Source organism: Camellia sinensis, chromosome 10 (genome assembly GCF_055761805.1).
Source record: "Camellia sinensis isolate YWXY chromosome 10, ASM5576180v1, whole genome shotgun sequence".
NCBI lineage: Eukaryota > Viridiplantae > Streptophyta > Magnoliopsida > Ericales > Theaceae > Camellia > Camellia sinensis.
Window position 1 is genome coordinate 173,616,021 of NC_138970.1, and position 9,555 is coordinate 173,625,575.

Here is a 9,555-nt window from a genome sequence, read left to right on the forward strand (position 1 = left end):
ATCTTGAATGTTCTGTCTTTTTTGACCATATTTTTCATCTCTCCAAGCAATTTTAGACCTAAATAATAAAAACACAAATTAGTTCAGAGGCTGCTAGAAGTATAAGAATAAACTTATTCATTTGTTCAAAATTAAAGAAAGCAAAAATTGGAATGAAAAAAAAAAACTAAAAAGTTCATCGGATTGATCAGAGTTTGAATTAATCAACTAGTCTTTAAATTAAATGCAGGGGTAATATCATCACAGATCCATCAACTGGATAGATAAGTACCTGATTTAGGACTCGAATGATTGCAGCAGCGTTCTCAGGCTGGTGTTCAAGTAGAAAACCCTACAAAGACAATCAGAAGTAAAATATTAATAAAAGCAAAACCACAATTCTCCGTGTGCCCATATAACATCACTTTCATGTAAAATTTGATTGCTGCAAAAATGTTATATTTGCCTCATGCCCCCAGCAGGTCATAAACATGTTATAAGCATCCAGCACTAGCTAGTCATCTAAGCATTTCGTTCATACTATAGTTATACAACCACACAAGACAAGTGGAAAAGGCCTTAACCCCTACTCTTTTGGTCAAGTAACTGAACATGAGTGAATAGTGGTAAATACTTACAAGATTTATTTTAACCATCACTCCATCTATTGTATTTAGGTTAGGCATCCCAATTTAATGATACTTTTTATTACTATTAAATTCCCATTTAAAATGATAAAAAAGTACTTGACTTTAAAAAAATTATAAATAAAAATGTTTGGGACACCTCATTTATAATCAGTCCTAATATTCTTTTTCTCTCTTCTTTTCCTACTTTTATCACTTTGTATGTTCATACCCAACATTATTTGCTTAAATCCATCATTCTTGCATTTTATTTCATATTAAAATCAACAATGAATAATAAAGAAGATGTTTCCAAGCAATTTTCTATAAAGTAAGTTTTTAATTTTTGTTCATCGTTTTTCATAGGTTAGTTTTTGAATTGATTCGGCACTGAATATCCAAACAAACTTCACATGTTTGGAATTAAATATCTGAACAAATATATTTTGTTTTGGCACTGAGTATCCATATGAAACAACTTGAACCAATTTTTTTGTGTTTAGTATTGAGTATCTGAAAAAAAATTCCACATGTTCAGAATTAAGTATTCTGACAAATATATTTTGTTCAGCATTAAGTATCCATATGAAATAATTGGAACTCAGAATGGACGAATTGTGTAGAGGAGTAGAAACCCTTTTCGTCTCGAATGAATTCAGAATTTTTGTTCGTTGCATGGAATTCCAGAGATCCCAAATGTGATTTTTGTTGCTCTATTTATTGGTAAGGGGGTGCACAAAGTAAATTTGTGTAGGATTTTAAAATTTTTAGGGTTAGGATAGGTATTATTTGAGGTTATGGGACGAACTGATTCAAGCATTCCACGAGTTGGCTATCATGCGTCTTCCTGATCATACCTGCCACAAGTCCAGTAGGAAGGTTCTAAAATGGGCATGGTTCTTTCCTACGGACCCTCTGACGACCAAATTAGATAAAGAAGATGGCAAGGGTAAGAACTTGGAGAAATTTTAGTGTCAAGCCGTGGAGAGAGAGAGAGAGAGAGAGAGAGAGAGAGAGAGAGAGAGAGAGAGAGAGAGAGAGAGAGAGAGAGTTGTTGCCAAGGGTTCATTAGAAGCTTCATTCCATCTCTTGTTAATCATATCCTTGTCTATTCATGTTGTCCCATTGACCGAAAGTCTGCCACCTACTTGCCTTCAGCCATGGCCATTTCTCCATATACTTCAAAGTAAGAGATCTTATTGCATTTAATGCTTTGGCAAACTCATTAAATGCTTGGCGCGTGGGTTTAATAACTTTGCAGAATTTTTATTTGCCATGTGGTTGGACTCCTGCTTGACACATGTCCAACTGGTGCCTGGGTTTGACTATTTTGGGTTCTCTATCAAGCTTGGTGTTGGACCTGTTCTGCTGAGCTCCATGATGATAACTAATCAAATAATAAATGAGAAACCCATAACAACTATGGATTGGGCCCTTTTGGGCCATGCCCATCAACTCATCATTTTCATATGATTTTAGAGTAAAAATAATTTTAAATTTTTTCCAAAAAAAATTGATTTTGAAAATTAAACATAATTTTTAAAAAAAAAAGATTGATCAACTTTTGAACGAATGCTCCAGAAGAGTGTAACTAGTTCACATGTAATGTCTTCATAACATTGTTTTTGTTACACCATTTCATTGAAATCTTGTTCAAATTTACAACTTTATATAAATTCGTGTTTCTATTTAATTAGTAATGTTAGGAACATTATGGTTGCGTTTTCTAATAAAAAAAAATTTTAAACCTTTTTAATACTCATAATCAAATACACAATTCAAAATTTAATTCAAAACCCTTTTTAAAACTTATAACTAAAGTCTTTTCAAAACTCTATTTTTTTTTTAAAAAAAATTCAAAAAAATATTTTTTTATTTTATTTTTAAAAATTATTTTTAGAATTACGATTTGAGTGTGAAGTTATATTTTGAGTTTTTGAGTTTTGAGTTAAGTGTGGAAAAGAGAAAATTTATTTGGTTATAGTTTTGAAAAAAAATCTGAGTTGTATTGTTTTAATGTGCACTATATTTCATTAAATTGTGGGCTATATTTTTTAAAATATTTGACTTGTACTTTTAAAATATTTAAAAATTTTATTTTTTATTTTAAATATATTTTTGTATTTTTTTTTAAACATTTTATTTTATTTTATAATTTTTTTAATATTTTTAATATTTTTAATTTTTTTTAATATTTAATTTTTAAAAAAAATTGGATTGCCATGTATATCTAAATCATAACAAATTATTGGTCAATACTTAAAAAAATAACAAAAAAATAATTTTTAAAAAATAAAAAATAAAAAATAATTTTTAATAACAAAATAAAAATATTTTTTTAAATCTTTTTAATAGAATTTTGAAAAAAAGTTTCGACAAAAGTTTGGTTATGAATTTTGAAAAAAGTTTTTGAATTGAGTTTTGAGTTATATATGTGTTTGGTTATGAGTTTTAAAAATAGTTTTTGAATTGAGTTTTTTGTTATGTGTTTGGTTATGATTTGAGTGTGAAGTTATATTTTAAGTTTAAAATATTTAAAAAATAAAATAAAAATATTTAAAATAATAATAATATATTTAAAATAAAAAAATAAAATTTTCTTAAAATTTTTAAAAATTTAAATAAATAAATCCAAAAAATTTCAAAATATCATTCAAAATTCAAAAACTCAAAACTCAAAATACAATTCAAAACTCTTTTTAAAATTAAAAAACTCAAAACTCTTTTCAAAACTCATAACTAAACAAATGTTCTCTTTTTAAAACTCAATTTATAATTCCACACTTAAATTACAACTCCACACTCAAATTATAATTCTAAAACTAAACCAAAGAAACCTATGTGTTTGGATTATGGATTTAGATGTAAATTTAAAAATGAAAAAGAAAAAATAAGTAAAATGCAATTATATTTTACCATCAATTTTCCTTTCTCTTTTGAAATTTCTACGCAAATTTAGGGTTGAACAAAAAAAAAAAAATCAAAAAATCGCAAACTGGGCCATATAAAATTGAGACCAAACCGCATGATTTGATTTGGTTTTCTTAATATACAGTTTGGTCCTAATTTTTATAATAGGTGAGCACTTCACAGTTTAGTCCATGATTTTATAGTTATGAATTTGATTTGAAACAGAACCAGCCCATTTAGATATATACGTATATATAATTTATTTACCGTAAACACTCAAATAAGTTATTATTGTAAGTTGTACTTTTTACTCTTTCAAATTTGTTCTTATATATTCTAAACAATTACCTAAACAATTCTTTAGTTGTTAACAATATTTTCAGATCATATTATGGCCTCGCTTGGGATGAGGGTTTGGACTACAACAGCTTTATAGAATAAAATAGACTATTTTAGCTAAATAGGACAAAATGTCATATTCAACCCATAATCATTTCATTTTTTCTCACAAAAGTCACAAAATATGTCTCAAACGAGGCTTTTTAGCCCCATGTTAAAATAGCTAAAAAGTCAAAAAGTCAATACACATTCCAAACGAACCCTATAAATGACAACTATGTTTCTAAAAGCGGTGGTTCCAAATCGAACCGAATAGCAACATAATGGTTAGATGTGATTTGATTTCAAGATTTTCCTGGCTTGGTTTGATTCTAAATTTCTTTAATGGTTTGGTTCTACTTTACTCCTAAATAGTACCAATTTGAACCACACCAACCATACTCAAATTTATTATTCAAATACAGTCTAAAATATCAACAACAAACATAATAGGTTCCACCACTTGTAGGAATGAAACTAGGAGAAGACTACAGGAGCATTGCCCTCCTCCTTCTATGAAGGATACTATTGAAAGTTTGACTTATTTTTATTTTGTTTGGGTAGGTTAGGTGTGCCCAATGTTTTTCCTCCCAAATATACATTAATTTATCGTATTTAGGCATTATTTTTTCATATATAACTTGCATATCATATTATACATACATGTTTACTAGTATATGGCGAAAATTTTGACTCTTTCAGTAATTAAATTATGATTCCATCCCTAATTGGCATAGTATCCATCTAACTTTGTATCTTATTTATTTGCTTAAAAAATACTTCTTAAATATTTTTATTTTGCAATAATTATTTTGACATTTCCTTATTACTCACGTAACATTCATGCACACAGGTAGGGACGGACGCAGGATTCTAATGTCGGGGGGCGAATGTATATGCAATCAAAAAATTTGTAATGAACATGTGATAGACAATATCAATATCTACCCAAATATCACAAAAATATATAATTAGATGTTTCCATTCATCGTATATAATTACAAAATATTATCAAAATACAATTTGATATATTTTAGTAAATCCATATTAATTTTCAAAAAAGAAATTATTTGATCTACATATCTACTTAAGCATCTAAAGTTGTGCTCAATAGTTGACAATAGAAATGTAATACAAAAGTATAAATAGATGACTGAGAATTACACAAATGGTTCCATTACCAGCATTACCAAGTTCATAGTCCAATCTTTTTTTCCCAAATAATAAATCCTAACTCTGAGAGAGAGAGAAAGAGAGAGAGAGAGAGAGAGAGAGAGAGAGAGATCATGGAGAGAGAGAGTGTGTCCCGGATGAATCACGATCTTGAACGCCGGAAGACTCACAATGCATGAGAGAGAGATTGTGTTTTGGGTCACTGGTTCTAATGATTTGAGTTCACCGGTTGTGAAATAAGGGAGAAAAGATAAGCTTTTTTGTTTTGAATAGATGATGATTGCTCTAGGTAGGCTACTATTGATAGAAAACTATGCGGAACATAAACTAAAAACCATTAAGGATTCAATTCTATACATGAAAACTATATGAATTTTTACTATACAACTTAAGTAAATACATACCTTGATCCATGATAGTATGAAATCCTCTTGTAAGAAAGAGAAACCTTAAATGGAAGACCTTGACCTTTAAGATATTGACTTGTCTAAGATCTTCAAACCACTTCTCTCTCTCTAGGCGATGGGAGCCTTCTTGTGGTGACAACTTGAGTTTTGAAGGAGAGTGTGGTTTGGGACCTTACACTATTTATACTAGTATTCTTCCCATCAAAGAATTCATTCATTCAATGAATTTCATTAAATAGATTAATGTATCTTATACATTTATGATACATAATGCATCTTCTATTACATATTCATAATAAATACATAATGCATCTCTAAAATTCATTCATAATGAATCCATCACATTCAATGTGCATCTCTAAGATTCATTCATAATGAATCCATCACATTCAATGCATTAGCATTAGTCTTCTATACATTGTATATATAGGTGCATTCATCAATAATTAGTCACCATCTAATTGATGTACATGTATCTTACTTAATGAAATGAATCTAGTATAATCATGCATAAGCCACATTAAGCCATATTTAGGAAAAATTCTTACAATCTCCCACTTGGCTTGCATGATTATATTACATCACTAGATTATCATAATATGGCCAACGTTCTCCCACTAGAAGATTACACCATCACCATTAGATTCTGTTCAATGAAATTATTAGTACCAAATCATTGTAGTCAGTGATTTACACATTGATCAAGACTGTACAATAGTTATAGTGTTAATATTTTCCATCAACATGAATAAGTGAATCTTAAAACACAAAGATGACATTAGCAACATAATGGTGATTAATGTTAATTCATCTATAACGGTCCCGTTGTTTACATCTTCTTCTAAATTGTACACAAGTATGAAGAATGAAAACAACAAACATAATCATTATTAACAGAAGATGATTATAACATAACATTTATCACGAACATAATACACTCATTTCAAGTCTAAACATGATAAACTTTCTACTAAGCCCATGCACGCAACATGTTCTTGAAAGAGCTTAGGTGTGAGATCTTTAGTTAAAGGATCTACTAACATGAGTGTAGTACCAATATAAGAGATGGAAACAGTCTGATTCAGAACCCTTTCTTTAACAACTAGATACTTGATATCAATATGCTTTGATCCTCCTGAAGTTTTGTTATTATTGGAGAACCGCACAGCAGCATCATTATCACAGTAAATCTGTAAGGGCTTCAAAATTGAATCGACAAGTTGTAATCTAGATATGAAATTCTTTAGCCATACTGTGAACTCTGCCTCCATAATGGAAAAAGCTGTCAGAGTCTGCTTATGACTCTTCCATGAAATGGGTCCATTAGCAAGCATAAAAATACCCAGAAGTGGACTTTCAAGTGTCTTTACATCCAGCATAATCAACATCTGAATAACCAACCACTTCAAGTTTGTCTGTTCTTTGATAAGTGAGCATGTAATCCTTAGTGCCTTGTAAATATCGCAACACTTTCTTAACAGCTTTCCAATGATCAAGTCCGGGATTTCTTTGGTATCGACCAAGCATACCAACTACAAATGCTATGTCAGGATGTGTACAAACTTGAGCATACATAATGCTCCCAACTGCAGAGGCATAAGGAATTTCTTTCATTTGTTCCATTTCTAAATTATTTTGAGACACTGAAATTCACTAAATTTATCACCCTTAACTATAGGGGCAACACTACATGAACAGTTCTGCATGTTGAACCTTTTAAGAACCTTTTCGATATAGGCTCTTTGGGACAATCCTAAAATACCACGAGACCTATCTCGGTGAATTTCTATCCCAATGACAAAAGAAGCTTCACCAAGATCTTTCATTTCAAAATTTCTCGTAAGGAATTTCTTTGTCTCATGTATCATTCCCAAATTATTGCTAGCAAGCAATATATCATCAACATACAAAACTATAATGCAGATATTGCTCCCACTGATTTTAAGGTAGACACATTGATCAACCACATTATCTTTAAAATCAAATTTGGTGAGAACTTCATGAAATTTAAGATACCATTGTCGAGATGCCTGCTTTAAACCATATATGGACTTCTTAAGCCTACAAACCATATTTTCCTTGTTTTCATCTTGAAGACCTTCAGGTTGGTCCATGTAGACCACTTCATGCAACTCACTATTCAAAAAAATTGTTTTAACATCCATTTGATGTAACTCTAAATCATAATGAGCTATTACGGCCATGACTATTCTCAAGGAATCTTTATTAGAAACCGGAGAATAAGTTTCCTTATAGTCTATCCTTTCTTTTTGAGTATATGCTTTAGCAACTAATCTGGCCTTGTATCTTTCGACATTGCTGTAGACACCCCATTTTTGACCGACCTTGAGACTCATACGTCACCAGTTGAGCGCTCGGTGATATTGCATATTGTGTTCGTTCAGAAGTTTCAGAGTCTCAGCTGCGAGCCTTGCCTTCGGACTTCCGGACTCTTTTGTGCTTTGCCTCGGTTTACGAACCAGGCTCTGTTTTCTCTGTTTTCTCTTTCCGAAGGGAGGGAGAGGTCTCGTAGATCATCTCTCAGTGGCCGTAGGCTACGTTTCGTGGTCGTAGGCCGTTTTGCCCGTTTGGAGTCCGGTTTTCGGTTTTTCGGAGCCGTTGGCCGTGTGCCTCGGTTCGGGACCGCTTAACCACCTCCGTTTGCTCTAGTTTTTGGCATGAATCTTATTTACTCCCTTTTGAGGAACACTGCGGTCCGAGAGACCAACTTCGTGGTCGGACACCACTTCCGGTGCCTAACAGCCCACTTTCGGGGCCCCGAACTACGTGTTTTGGCTCCCGAACCTTCATTCTATATTTTTGGGCTCCGACCCGAACTTGAGTTAGTCATATTTTGAGGTTCTTTTCATGTTTGATTAAGGACCTTTTGCTATTTGAGATCTCCTACTGCCACTTGCTTCTTTACCCCTCGTTTAGGCCTTTTTTTGCACGGTATTTTAGGCATACTTGTGAGATTTTTCGGACTTGGTCATAAACTACAAAGTGTCTTTTTTTGAGCCCCTCTTCAACTTTGTTGAAGGGCTCTCGGCCATTTGGCTCCAGCAGCTACCACTTGCCTTTATATCCCACTTTTTGGCCTTTTTGGGGAGAAATTTGAATTTCAATTTCCCCCCCATTTTTCCCCCCTCTTTTCCACCTCTTTTGCTTATAAAACCAGCAGCTCCCAGCTGTATTTGAGGGTTAGAAAATTGTTTGAAGCATTATACACACAACCTCCCTCTCCCTCTCTTCCAAGACTCCAAAACCCTTTGTTCTTGGACCATTTTTACACTACAACCCCTAGTCTATCACCTCCATTACTCATTTCAGTACCTTGGAGGACATTTGAAGAGGTTGAAAGCTCAGATTTTCAGACTAAAAGCTGCTGAAAAGTTGTTCTTCAAGGGTGAGTCTCTATTTCCCTTAAACTTGCACTTTTTGGCATGATTATTTAGCTTTACTTGCAAGTATTTTTGGATTTCGATCCAAACTGAAAAAGATCATATTTTGAGGTTATCTTCATGTTTGATTAAGAACTTTTTGCTGTTTGAAATATTCTTCTCCCCCTTTGTTCTTTACCTCTTTTTTAGGGCCTATTCTTGCATGATATATTAGCCCTATTTTTAAGCATTTATGGGCTCCGAGATAAACTGTAAAGTTGCTTATTTTGAGCCCTTCGTCAACATTGTTGAAGGGCTCATCACTGTTTGTGGCCTCCATTTGCTACTTGCCTTTATATCTCTTTTTTGGCCATATTTTTGAATGATTTATTAGCCTCTTTTGCTTCTATTTTTGGACTCTGGTCCAAACTGAAAATGACCTTATTTTGACCCCCTCTTCATGTTTCATTAAGGGTCTTTCATGGTTTGAGGCATCCTTTATACACTTTGTGTTATATCTCTCTTTTTGGCCCCATTTTGCATAGTATATTAGGCTTGCATGCATACTGTTTTGGGTCCGGCCATCAACTGTAAAGTGCAATATTTTTTTCCCCTCTTCAACATTGTTGAAGGGCCCTTTTGTTTTTGAGGCCAGCAACCGCCACTTGCTTCTTTGCCCCTCTTTTGGCCCATTTCTTGCAT

General features: G+C 32.3%; 1 pseudogene; it reads right to left on the minus strand.

The window, feature by feature from the left end:
• Nucleotides 1-6,744, minus strand: part of LOC145800878 (GDSL esterase/lipase At3g26430-like) — a 40,773-nt pseudogene extending 34,029 nt beyond the window's left edge.
• Nucleotides 6,745-9,555: the final 2,811 nt, after the last annotated feature.